This window comes from Dromiciops gliroides, chromosome 2 (genome assembly GCF_019393635.1).
Source record: "Dromiciops gliroides isolate mDroGli1 chromosome 2, mDroGli1.pri, whole genome shotgun sequence".
Lineage (NCBI taxonomy): Eukaryota > Metazoa > Chordata > Mammalia > Microbiotheria > Microbiotheriidae > Dromiciops > Dromiciops gliroides.
The window spans coordinates 491,051,964-491,064,876 of NC_057862.1; positions in this window are offsets into that span (position 1 = coordinate 491,051,964).

Genomic DNA, 12,913 nt, shown 5'->3' on the forward strand with positions numbered 1-12,913 from the left:
TTATATAAAGTCACACATCTTTTAAGTATTGAGCTCAGATTGGAATCTGTGTTGAGGTTAAGTCTACTGTTCAATCCACTGCACCATTGCCAACCCAGATTTAGAAAATTCCCGTGGCTTTCAGAGAAGAGCGAGGTCATAGAGATGGTTAGAACATCAGAGAAGTATTGTGGTGTTCTCCTCTATTAGACTGAGGTCTTTGAGGGCAGGCCCTAAATTGTATTCACCTTAGTGTATTTCTTAGCACATTGCCTTGTCCATGGTAGATGCTGGAGGGGCAGCAGATGTAATAGAAAAAGCCATGATTGGGGGATCAGAACTCTGCTTTTAAATCTCATTCTTCTATGTTACTACTTTTATGACTTTGGACAAGTGACTTCCCCTGTCTGGACCTCAGAGAAGCACTGTCACATAAGGATAACTAGCTAGCCTTAGAATTGTGGCACTCAGGCTACACATGCTGTCCCTTACCAGCTGTGGGACCATGGGCAAGTTACTTAATTTTCTTATAAAATGAGAATGTTGGTTCTTATTTCATAGAGCTCTTGTGAGGATCAAATAATATTGGCAAAACCTTTGGATACTTTAAATGCGATAAAAGTGTCAGTTATTTTTATCTGTAAAATGGAGTACAGGAGGTGAGAGAGGCTTGATTAACCAATCCCTCAGCTCCTTTCAGTCTCTAAAGAATGAGATGTCAAGCTGGAGCTTGGGCATTTCTCCAAGAGGGTAGGTCTGTCCTAGGGGGGACATGACAGTAAGCACCTTTGGCAGCCTGGGAATAGCTGAAGACTGTGCGTGTGTTTTTTTTTTGTTATTCTTTTTTTAAAAAATTAATTTAATTTTAATCCTTTTTTAAAAAAAAATTCAGTTCCAAATTCTTTCCCTCCCTTCAGTCCCTCTCCCACACATTAAGAAGTTAAGCAATATGAAGAGTGCATGTCTTATTCCTCCCCTTTGAAATAGGTAATTGTAACCCCCTAAGGAGGAACATAGAAAGTGGGGATGGAGGTAGAGGGGCAGAAAAGTTCTGAAGACAAATATCCCTCTTTCCTCTACCTTGACATGATCCCTCAATCAACTATCCTTCCATTCACTGAGTGTTTATTAGTGTTTTCTGCATACAGAGTGTTAGAAGAGATGCAAAATTTAGATCAGATACAATCCTTGTCCCCAAGGAACTTACAGTCTGCCTGGGGGAAATGATAAAAACAAAGATAGTTACAGACACAATATTACATAATACAGACTTAAGTGAAGTCACAAAGTTCTATGTTCTATGCATGGTTCTATGTCCAACGAGGACATTCATTACTGGTTTTATGGTGGCATCTAAATTTAGTTAAAACTTTCAATAAGTTTAAATAGGTGAAAAAAACAAAATACATTTCTACAGCATTTTAAAAAGCTTACCTTTGTAACAATTCCATGAAACAGCTAGAACAATTATGAGTATCAGAAGGTAACTAAGAGAGGCCTTAAGATTTGCCCATGGCCATGCAGCTAATAATAGAGTGTTAACATCATGCCCTGTTCTTCCTGCTTATAGGATTAGCAATTATTAGGATCATGGCCTTGGAGCTGGCAGGCACCCTACAGGTCTTCCCATCCATGAGATCCAGAAAGGTTTAATCCCTTGCCCTACAGGTAGCAAATGGGAAAAGTATGATTGGAACCCAGGTCCTATCAAGCATCTTTCTCTCTGATGCTGAGGTCTGGTTCTGGTGCTCTTTGGTACTGAAGCTTGGTCCAGCACCAAAAGTCTTTTAATTGACTAATTAAATTGTTACAGTAAATTTTGGTGATGATAACACTGAATTACTGGAAAGAGTCTTGTTTCACACTCTTTTTTTTAAATCTACAATAAGAGGTGTGGTATAAGATCAAACTGGCTCCAACCAATTGTTAAATTTACAATGTGATCGTTTATACCTCAGAAATAAACAAATGCTACAAATTAGGGCTTTATTATTTTGTTGTCTAGGCTTAAGAAAGTGAAGGAAAAATGTCAATGATACAGATTAAACTTAATAGTGTGTAATGGCAGCCAGTTATTAAACGTTTACTATCAGCACATCCCTCCCTAAAATCCAGCCAAACTGAAACCATTAGTTTCCAGTTTTGTCTTGATTCTCCCAGAAATGTGTATTCCTCATACAAACTGCTCCCATACCTACCTTATCACTGTCTGTAGAAATCTTCTTCCCTCAGGGACCAGTTCAAATGTCTTTTTGATGAAGCCTTCCCCATCCTACCAGCTGAAAGCAAGCTCTCCCTCCTAACAATCCAAGACAATTCCAAAGGACTCATGATGAAAAATGTTATCCACTCCAGAGGAAGAACTGATAGAGTCTGAATACAGATTGAAGCAAACTTTTTTCCGTGTGTGCGTGTGTGTGTGTCTATATATTCTTTCACAACATGACTAATGGGGAAATATGTTTTGCATGATTGCACATGTATAACCCATATTGAGTTACTTACTATCCCAGGAAGAGGAGAGAGAAGGGAGAGAGAGACAGAAATTGGAATTCAAATTTTAAAAAATGAATATTAAAAATGGTTTTTACATGCAATTGGGGAAAAAAAATTAAAGAAAAAAAAAGAACACCATGTCTGGTTCTCTTCTTGTTCAATCCCATTCTACCTTGTATCTTAATGATTTGTGTACATGTCATAGCATAGGAATTAGAGCTGGAAGAGACCTTACAGGTCCCTCAGCAGCACCATGGATCTGTAAGTACATTATAAGATTCATGAGAGGATGGGCTATGTGGTTTTTCTTTGTATCCCTAGAACAGAACACAATGCACTGTATGAAATAGGAATGTAAACTAATAACCACATGAAAAATTGCTCCAAATCACAAATAATAAGAGTAACACAATTTAAAACAGCTCTGAAGTTTCATCTTGTACCTATAAAAATGTCAAAAAAAGGACAAAAGATGGAAATAGTCAATGGTTTAGCTGTTAGGCGATGACATGCACACTAATCTGCTTTTAGCCACCAGGTGGCACTGACAGATAGTCACTATGGAATGTCGTGGCTCACCTTGGTGATTTGCACATACTTTGCTGGGTGGGGGAAGCAATGCCTATGTGTCCTGTTCTCCATGGTTACTGCAGAGACAGGACCTACCTCCTCTGTTCCATATTTCTTTATGGGGCTTTGTGCCCACGGGATCTTCAAGGAATTCATAGATTTGGGGAATCTACCAATCAAAAATTAGCTCTGAGCCCCTATCCCATTATCTAACACCGTCTTGTTTTGATCTTGTATTTCAGTGAATTGTGGTTATATAACCTTGACATAGCGGACTAGGTCATCTGTGGAAGTAGACACACATGCTGGAGTGCTGAATAGGATGCTTTTACTCTTAGTAAAATTGATTTTATAATCAATAAGTAAACAGTACTTAATAACCAGAGAATTCAATGCATAAAAAGACATCTACTGAGAAGCTGCAAGCTCATTACTCTCCCAAATCTGAAAATCCCTCAGATGTAGTACCAATCTGGAATTTGAGCCTTCCCTTAAATAGGCAAAGGAATGTAATGACACAATTCCAACATGTTTTTTTCAGGCTTTCTATCAGACTGGTCATCAGATGCAGATACAGAAGCTCTGGACCCAGAGTCTCAGAGCATAGATTACTGTCTGCATTATGAACTAGAACTCAGGTGGGGTTGCTGCTTTTTGGTCTTAGTTGACTGGTCACTGCTGGGGATCTCTGGTCCCATCTGGATGCAGCTAACTCATCACATAGCAGGGTGAATGAAATTGGAAGCCAGAATCAGAAAGGAACCATTCCATCATCCATTTCGCCCTTGAAGTTCCTATATCTCTTTAACTCTTACCTTGACTACTACTCTCTGCTGCCATCATGTTAGATCACTTTCTCTCTCTCTCTTTCTCCCCAAGCCTAGCTTAAAGACCCAATTGTTTCCCAAAATAGAAGAGAAGGGTAGCTGTAGAATGACAGGGGTTATTGACTGTTGGTAAAGCTTTGATCTGGTCTGTTTGTTCTAGAAAACAATTTGGAATTATGCAGGTCAGAATCCTATACCTTTACAAGGTTCAGATAAGATCAAGATCAAAACTAACCAATCCCATTTTAGCCTAAATACCTTACTTAACTAGGTGAGAGCATGCCTCAATCAATTAATCATTTATAGGTCTTAGACTAAGTTCTAAAGGTGCAAAATCTTGTTAATGCCCTCCCCCCTCCAAATCACCTATAAATTATCAAAGGAGTTGAGAAGGGATTGAATTCTAGAAATTGGAGCTAACATAGAGTGCTAGCTGATCAGCTAGGTGATGCAATGGATAGAGTGCCAGGCCTGGAGTCAGGAACACTCATCTTACTGAGTTCAAATATAGCCTCAGACACTTACTAGCTATGTTACCCTGGCAAGTTGCTTAACCCCATTTGCCTCAGTTTTCTCATGTGTAAAATGAGCTGGGAAAGGAAATGGCAAACCAGTGTCTTTGCCAAGAAAATCCCAAATGGGGTCAAGAATTGAAAACAGTGATAGCTGAACCCCTCTAAGAAGGGACTGGTTGAGAGAAAAGGAACTTCAGTCTGTCACCAGCTCTTTTTTCCTCCCCTTTCCCCTCTGTATAGAGGAGGACCTTGTAGACTGCCTGTCTTCATATCAGTGTCCTAGCTTAGCCCCTGCATCAGCTGATGACAAGGTCTGCATCAGTAGCCAAAGACAGAGTACACTTATAGCTCTACAAAGAGCCTAGCAGAGAAACCACACCATGCCTACATGTGCTTCCTAAGCAAGAGTCCACTTTCCCCTAAACTCTGTGCATACTTATGGATGGTATGTGAAGACATTTGGATTCTGTTTTGTACCAATTGTTCTTCTAATATATTTCTAAAAGCACCTTAAGTCTAGCTGTCTAAATTGACTCTCAACTGAGAACCTTAGGAGGAAGCACCCTGGAATGGGAACTTGAGCTGATAGTGTTAGAGAAGAGACATTGGAACCCCTCTGAAGAACCTCCCTAGAACCCTGAGGGGAAACCCAAGGGAAAGAGTGAACCTTCCTCTGGAACAGTGAGTCCAGTGTATTGCTACACAAGAAAAGTGACCAAAATTTTTTAAGCCTTTGACCCAGAGGCATATATACCCCAAGAAGGTCAAAGAGGAAAAGGTCTCATATATGCCAATGTATTCATAGCAGCACTTCATTGTGTTAACAAAGAACTGGAAACAAAGTGGATGCCCATAGATTGAGAAATGAATTTTTAAATTGTGGTATATAAACGTAATGGAATATTATTGTGCTGTAAGAAATGTCAACTATGAGGAATTCAAGGAAACATTAGAAGCTATGAATTGATGCAGAATGAAATAAATAGAATCAGTAAAAAACATAGACACTATTTACAATATGCTAAATATTAAGAACAGTAAAATGAAGCCTGTATAATTTTAAAGAATGATCTCGGGGAAAATGTGAGGAAATATGCCAACCAACTTCCTTTGGAAAGATGGAGTATTAAAATGTTGAATATTGCATGCACTGTTAAACACCATTTTGCTTAATTGTTTTTCTTTGTTACAAATATAATGGAGATAAATTACAGGCCTCCCCTCTGCCCCACAACTGCCACCCCTACCACCTTGCTCTGGCTAGAGCACAATTCATGACTATTAAGGATGTGGTGCTACTGAATAAAGGAGGGGCATATTGGAAAATAAGTATCACATACAAACAAAAGTCAACTATAATTTTCTTTAAAAATTAAGATATGCTTAATACATATTTCTTGAATTCTTTGAGTTGAAATGGTTGGTGAAAGGTATCCAAGCCCTTTTTTTCCTCTTCTTTTTATTTTTCCTTAGTTCTTTCAGCTTGTTCAGAGTCATTTAGGATACTCTAAGATACAGGCTCAAGGGCAGAATAAGGCCTATGGATCTCCTGAGTGCTTCAGGAACCAGAGGCTGAAGGGGTCCTTATATTTGAATCAGCGGCATTTCTATTTGAGTTTGATACCTCTGCTCTAAGAGGTAAAAGGCCTTTGGGTTTCTGGGTTGGGTTTACTATGTGTTGGGGAAAGATTACAATGGATTTGAAATCAAAAGACTCCAAATTCCACCTCTGCTACTTACTAGTTTCTGTATTTTCCTTCTCTGGGTCTCAGTTTCTTACTATAAAAAGTGAGATTTGCACTAAATGAATTCTATAGGGTCCCTTCCAGTTCTCAACTATGTTGCCAACCCAAGGAACCTGAAGTGGTGCAGACTGTGTGATGGAAAGATCGAAGATCTTACAGTGACTGGCCATAGATATCATTCTTTCAAGGCTGGGGGTTCAGCCCTCGGTTAGGGGCATCTACAACTCACAAAATGGTTATAGTCTAATTTATGAAAACTATTCCTGTGGCACTGAAGAGAGATGCAGAGAAGAGTCTCTGTCTCTGCTCCAGGCATAAGGATTGTGGCATCTCTGCCTGCTGGAATGGAAAAGAGGAGAACAGGCATGGCAGGAAGGCAGGGAAGAAAAATATTTCTAGCAAAATCATAGAGGACAAAATTTCTCTGACATGCTGTCTTTTCTTCTACTAGTCCAAATATCTTGAAAACTGCCCTTAAGTACTCAGATTTTTTTTAAATGGCTAAATCTCCCAGGGGTGTAGAAATAAAATCATTCATGTTAAGTATCTTAGATTTAGAAACAGAAGGGACTTTAGAGGTCATTTAATGACCAACATCACATAGACAGTAAGTAATAGAGTTGGGTTTTGAACTTGGGTCCTCTGAAAACAAATCTAGTACTTTTACCACATAGCTTCTGATGGTGCTCCTTGAGCCAAGGTCTCCCACTGCCTCTGGGGTCATCTCCATTTGTCCTGATATATATCTCGCCACTGGACCCATATGGCTCCAGAGGAGAGTGTGAGGCTGGTGACTTTGCACAGTCCTGCCTCACTTAAATCCAATTCATTTGTAAGTTGAGACATCATCTTCTTGATGGAAGGAAGGATAAACAACAACAAAGATTTGGGCCAAAGTGGGATGAAAACAAATTCAATTATCTTCCTAATTTAGGACCCTAGTGTCCCTCTAATCTCGGCTGCAATTTATCCTACCACCTCCCTTCTCTACTATTTTAATAGCCTTCTGCTGGTTGCCCTGCCTTACGTCTCTCCCCACTCGGATCCATCCTCCATTCAGGTGCCAATGTGATTTTCCCACAGTACGGTTCTGATTATGTCTGACCATGTCCCCTTTCCGTTCAATAAACTCCAACTGTTCCTTACAACCTCCAGGATCAAATATAAACTCTGTTTAGCATTTAAAGCTCTTCAGAATCTGACCCCCTCCTACATTTCCAATCTTACGTGTGATTCCCCTCTATGAACTCTGCAATCTAGGTATACTAAGTTATTTGCTGTTCCTTGTAGATGATATTCCATCTCTGGCTTCCATGCTTTTGCAAGGCTCTCCTCCATGTATGGAATGCTCTTCCTGATCAATTGTGCCTAATGGGTCTCTTGGATTTCTTCAAGACTTGGATGGAACCCAAGGCCTTTCCCTTGCCACCCCTCTTCCAGTGCTTTCCCTGACTTTCCTTTAAAATCACCTCCCATTTGCACTGTATGTATCATTTAGGTACCAAATTATTTACACATTGCCTCCACCATTAGAATGTGAACTCTTCCAGGGCAGAGACTGTATATTTGTGTGTATGGGTGTGTACCATATACATGAGTTCAGCTGCAAGGCAGACAGAAACACCCAGAAATTCTAAGAATAAAATGGCCAGATGGATGGCAAGGCCAAGGGGGCCCTTGGGTAGTCACAAATCAAGCCTTTTGCAATTTTGGAGGATGGATGGATGACGGTGATGAAGAATCCTGCGGACATAGTGACAGAGTAGATGTAAGGTCCAGTGGACTTAAGAATACAGCATCAGTGTACATCTTATCTTTCTGTAAAGGCTTGTAATGGTGACTCCCAGCTCATCTGGGTGGTAGGAACAAACACATTGATGCTCTTCCTGCTAGACCAAACCCCCTCCCCCATGAGGGAGTTATTGAGTGATTGGGTCATTGGGAGAAGGGCAAAAGGAAGTCAAAGAAAAGCTCTTTCCTCCCCATAATGTCTGATTGACTTCAGGGTTGTCAGGGACCTGGGAGACCATGAACTTCAGAGCTATTGGGTCTTTATTGAACAAATAACCATTGCCTGGTTGTGGCCTAGATTGTAGAGATGAAGATTTGAGAAATGCCATGGACAGTCACACCATAAGTGAGGGTGAGGTCCCTCATGAAAGATATCCAGCCCTTTACCAGAAAGAGTTGTTGAAAGACTAAGTCTAAAAGACAAGCCTAAATGGATGACCCTGCCTTGACACCTGCCTGGGAAGGGGCAGGACTCCAGGACCAAGATCCCAAGGGAGCAAAACCTCTACCATTCCTATGATAAGTGTTCCTGCTCTTTCCAAGACAGGATGGCAGCTGAGTCTGAATCTTAAAATCTAGAGACTACCACTACCCAAAGAGGTCAATTCAAGTGAGTTTAGTTAGGAATGAATCTTGAAGAAGAAGTTCCTGATAAGATATACAAAAGATTCATGGAGCTGAAGAAAAGGAGAAAACCTTATGCAGCTGGGAACATGGAAGCTGCAGCCAGCTGCTGCTGAGGAACAAAACTATGTGGGCTGGAACAGGGTTAGGACAGATGCTGGGATGTGATGCCGAACCCCTTCCCACCCACTCTACAGATACCCTAGGCAGCAATTCTATATCTCCTTTCTCCCCTGGAGCTCCTCATAGGTGCCTGTAGCCTTTTTCTTTGGTGAGTAGAAAATTATTTACCTCTCTCTTTGTCTTAAAAGTTTACTTTATATTAAACATAGATATTTATTTGTCTGGTTATACTTATTGGGATTATAGTTGAGAAGAAGCTTGAAGGGGGACAGAGACAGAGACAAAGACAGACAGACAGACAGACAGACAGAGACAGAGGCACAGAGAGTTAGAGACAGTGACAGAGAGAGAGAGAGAGAATTAAAATTGAGGTATGTGCCTCAGGGTTATCTCCACCTGTTGACTTGGAACTAAAAAGATAGAGAATTGGAAATTATTATTATTACAACTTCTCAGAGCAGTGCTTTTACCTGGAAACTCATCTAATGAATCAGTAGTAAGGTAGAAATGAAAAGAAGTGTATTAACAACTCTGTTTACCATCCTAGTACAGCCACAAATAGAACTATACACATACATATACACATATATGTTATATATGTATATATACACATAATGTAAACTCCTTGAGGGCAGGGATTATTTGACATTTGTCCATATCCTGATACTTTACCCGGTGCCTAGAACAGAGAAGGCTTAATAAATGCTTTTACACTGGTTATTTGGTTATTATTGATGGCATGTGATGATATCTTAAAACATTATGCAAATGTGAACTCTTGTTGCTGTTTGCTGCTGCTACTCTTACTGCCATGACTGCTACTGTTCTGTAGTACTCTCAAATGATCAACTGGGTTCTGGAATGAATGGAGGAGTGGAATATGTACACATCTCATTTTGTTCATATGGCGACAAGATGGTGGTGGTGGGGATGAGGAGGAGGACAAGGAAGAGGGAAGGAAGAGGAGGGAGGACACAACTGGTCAGGAGGGATCAGAACTCAAAAGGCTAAGTAGGGAGGCTCTAGAAACTATCGCAAATCTAAGCAGAGAAGGGATCAGCTTCAGAGAAAACAATTATATCAGGGGAAAAGCAGGAAACAACCATGAATCCAGAGTCTGGAAGGTCAGAAATAAATAAATTTATCCATAAGCATTTCTTAAATGCTTACTATGTGCCAGGCATTGTGTTGGGTTCTAGAGATACAAAGATGAAGACCAAAATCATCCCTGCCCTCAAAGAGTTTACATTCTCTAGAGGAAAACAACATGTATGTATGTATGTGTGTGTGTGTGTGTATAAAACATATATGGAAGGGAAGGGAAATATGATTTTCAAAGCAAATAGAGCACTTGACCTGGAATCAGGAAGACCTGAGTGCAATCCAGCCTTAGACAATTACTGGCTGTGTGACCTTGGGAAAGTCATTCACCTCTGTCTGCCTCAGTTTTCTCATCTGTAAATAGAGATTAGCACCTTCCTCCTAGGATTATTATGAAGAGAAAATGAAATAATTTTTGTAAGATACTTTGTAAGCCCTAAATCCTATATAAATGCTAGTTGTTATTATTATTAATATGTGATAATGTATTAATGTGTAGATATTAAATGAGTCCCTTTATCCGTGTGATCCCTTTATGAGGACCAAACTACTTTTCTTGGGTCCAAAAGGGAACAGGTGATTGCCTGAGCAAACAAGTTTACTGTACCCCTTGGGGCTTTAAATAGCTAGATGTTTTTCAGTTCCAGTTGGAGAGCCAAGAAGTGTAGGCTTAGGAGTACTTGCAGGGAGGGAAGACCTCGGTAGAGAGGAGAAGGGGACTTTTCTCCCTCTCTACTGGCATGCCACTAGAACTAAAGGACTGGTAGAACATGTGGCATCCAGCATGGAGTAGAGATGCACAGTTAAGGACAGACACAGATTTAGACAGAGACAGAGACACCTGAGAGAGGAAGCAGCTTCAGTTAGTGTGACTCCTCATAGTAGCTATGTTTGGAGTATGGATTCAAGAAAGGAGCAGACCCTTGGAGCCCTACTGAGCAGCCCAGCAAACAGAGATAATTGCATGACGTCTGGACAAGGTGAGAAAGAACTTCCTAGTCAAGCAGTACCAGCAGTTATGAGTCACTATTGACTAAATCTGTGCCTCACTAGCATTGTACTCTAATGCGAGCAACCTTCATCCATTGACACTGTGTATACTTGTTGCAAAATGTGCCCCAGATTGGGAAAAGGAATGTTTTGTACTAAATGCTCTCCCATTCTATCTTTGTTTGGTTGGTTTGGTTTGGTTTTTTTAGTGAGGCAATTGGGGTTAAGTGACTTGCCCAGGGTCACACAGCTAGTAAGTGTTAAGTGTCTGAGGTCGGATTTGAACTCAGGTACTCCTGACTCCAGGGCTGGTGCTCTATCCACTGCGCCACCTAGCTGCCCCTCCATTCTATCTTAATAATACTTTTGCTAAACTCTGATTAAGTCTACTGGTTGATCCTCAATGGAAAGAATCCCATGGTAGAAACTTTGAGCTATAGTAGAAGGAAAAGCCACCCACAGAGTTACCCCTAGAAGCTGAAGTAGCAGCCACCCTTTGAGACACCAAGCTATGACTATGAGTAAGATTCAAGGAAATAGCCCAGAGAGGTACTACATATACATAATAAATACAAAGTGATTTGGGGGAGAGGACACAGGAGCAGGGAAGGGATCCAGAAAGGCTTTATGTAGAAGATGGCATTTGAGAAGGATTTTGGAGGAAATTAGGGATTCTAAAAGGTGGATGTCAGAGTAGCTTACAGGTCATTTGAGCAATGTCAGTCTTCTGGGCCACAAGGGATAGGGCAAAGGTTAACAGCCTTTTTTCCCCAATTGCCTGGAATAATTGTTTAAGGGTGGCTCTGATAACCCCAGCTCAGATGTAAGAACACAGGTAATGAGGTGTTAATTAATGTATTAACAAGGTGTTAATTCCTGGTGATCTCTTAGTGAAGTGGGAACAAGTCTTCTGAGTGAATTAAAAGGGGCAGTCTCATTGATGAGCAAACAAATTAGGCATTCCTCTGGGGGCTTTAAATGGCTAAACTCTGGGGAGTCTGAGAGAATTTGGAGAGCATCTTGTGACAAGACTCTTACAGAGATGGAATTTCTCCTTTCCTTGCTCAGGGGTCATGGTGCCCAGTAGCCACTTGCACAGCAGAAGACACTTCGTCCATCATTTTGAGAGGAGTGAAGGATCTCAAAGCACAATTGGGAGAGCATAGGCAAAAGAAAAAGAAAAGAAAAAAAGGGAGCAGCTAGGTGGCACCTAGGTGGCACAATCGATAAAGCACCAGCCCTGGATTCAGGAGGTCCTGAGTTCAAATCTGTTCTCAGACACTTGACACTTATTAGCTGTGTGACTCTGGGCAAGTCACTTAACCCTCATTGCCCAAGGGAGAGCAAGAGAGAGCAAGAGAGAGCAAGAGGCACATAGGCACAGACTTCAGATATTTGGAGGAAACAGCTTCAAGGAACAGAACCCAAAGCAAAGAAAAGTGGCCTGGAGAGGAGCAGACCCTGGAAATCCAGCTGAACAAACGTCACAGTAGAGAAATTGTACCTAATTGCTTCATGAGAACTCTACAAAGGGAGAAAGGATCTCTACTCCCTGTAGTAGCAATAGTTGTAACTTACTTTTGATACATGAGGCTCACTATCATCATACTCTCAAGTTTAAGACTACTCTTCCTTTGGATTCTGCATATTTGTTGGAAAGTATATCCTAGGTTTAAATGGAGAAGAAAATGTTTTGTAACTACTGCATTAATTCTAGTTATTTGCCAAGAACTAATTGTTTCTACTAGTTGATTGTTAATGAGAAATACAAGAGTGGGGGCTTGTGAGCAGTGTGGTACAAATCCACACGGTTACCGCTAGAACATGAGGAAGCAGTTACCTTACAGGGACCCAGCCTGTGAGCATAAGTAGAAGTTGGAAGAATATTTCAGAGGGTGTATTATAATTGTATTTTTTGAAATATGAATTCAGTTGTAGAGTACCCTTGAGGACAAGGTGAAGGGAAATGGAGTTAGACTTTTGAAAAGTATTTTTTCACTACAAATTACTTGGCTGTGATGAAGAGTCTGGGTATGGGGTAAGTTTTCATTGCTCTTTCATAACTTTATTAATTGTATGAGCCCAAGCAAGTCACTTGTCTTTCCCAGTCCCCTGAGCTTATTAATGCCTTTCCCTTTCAAACTGCCTTCTA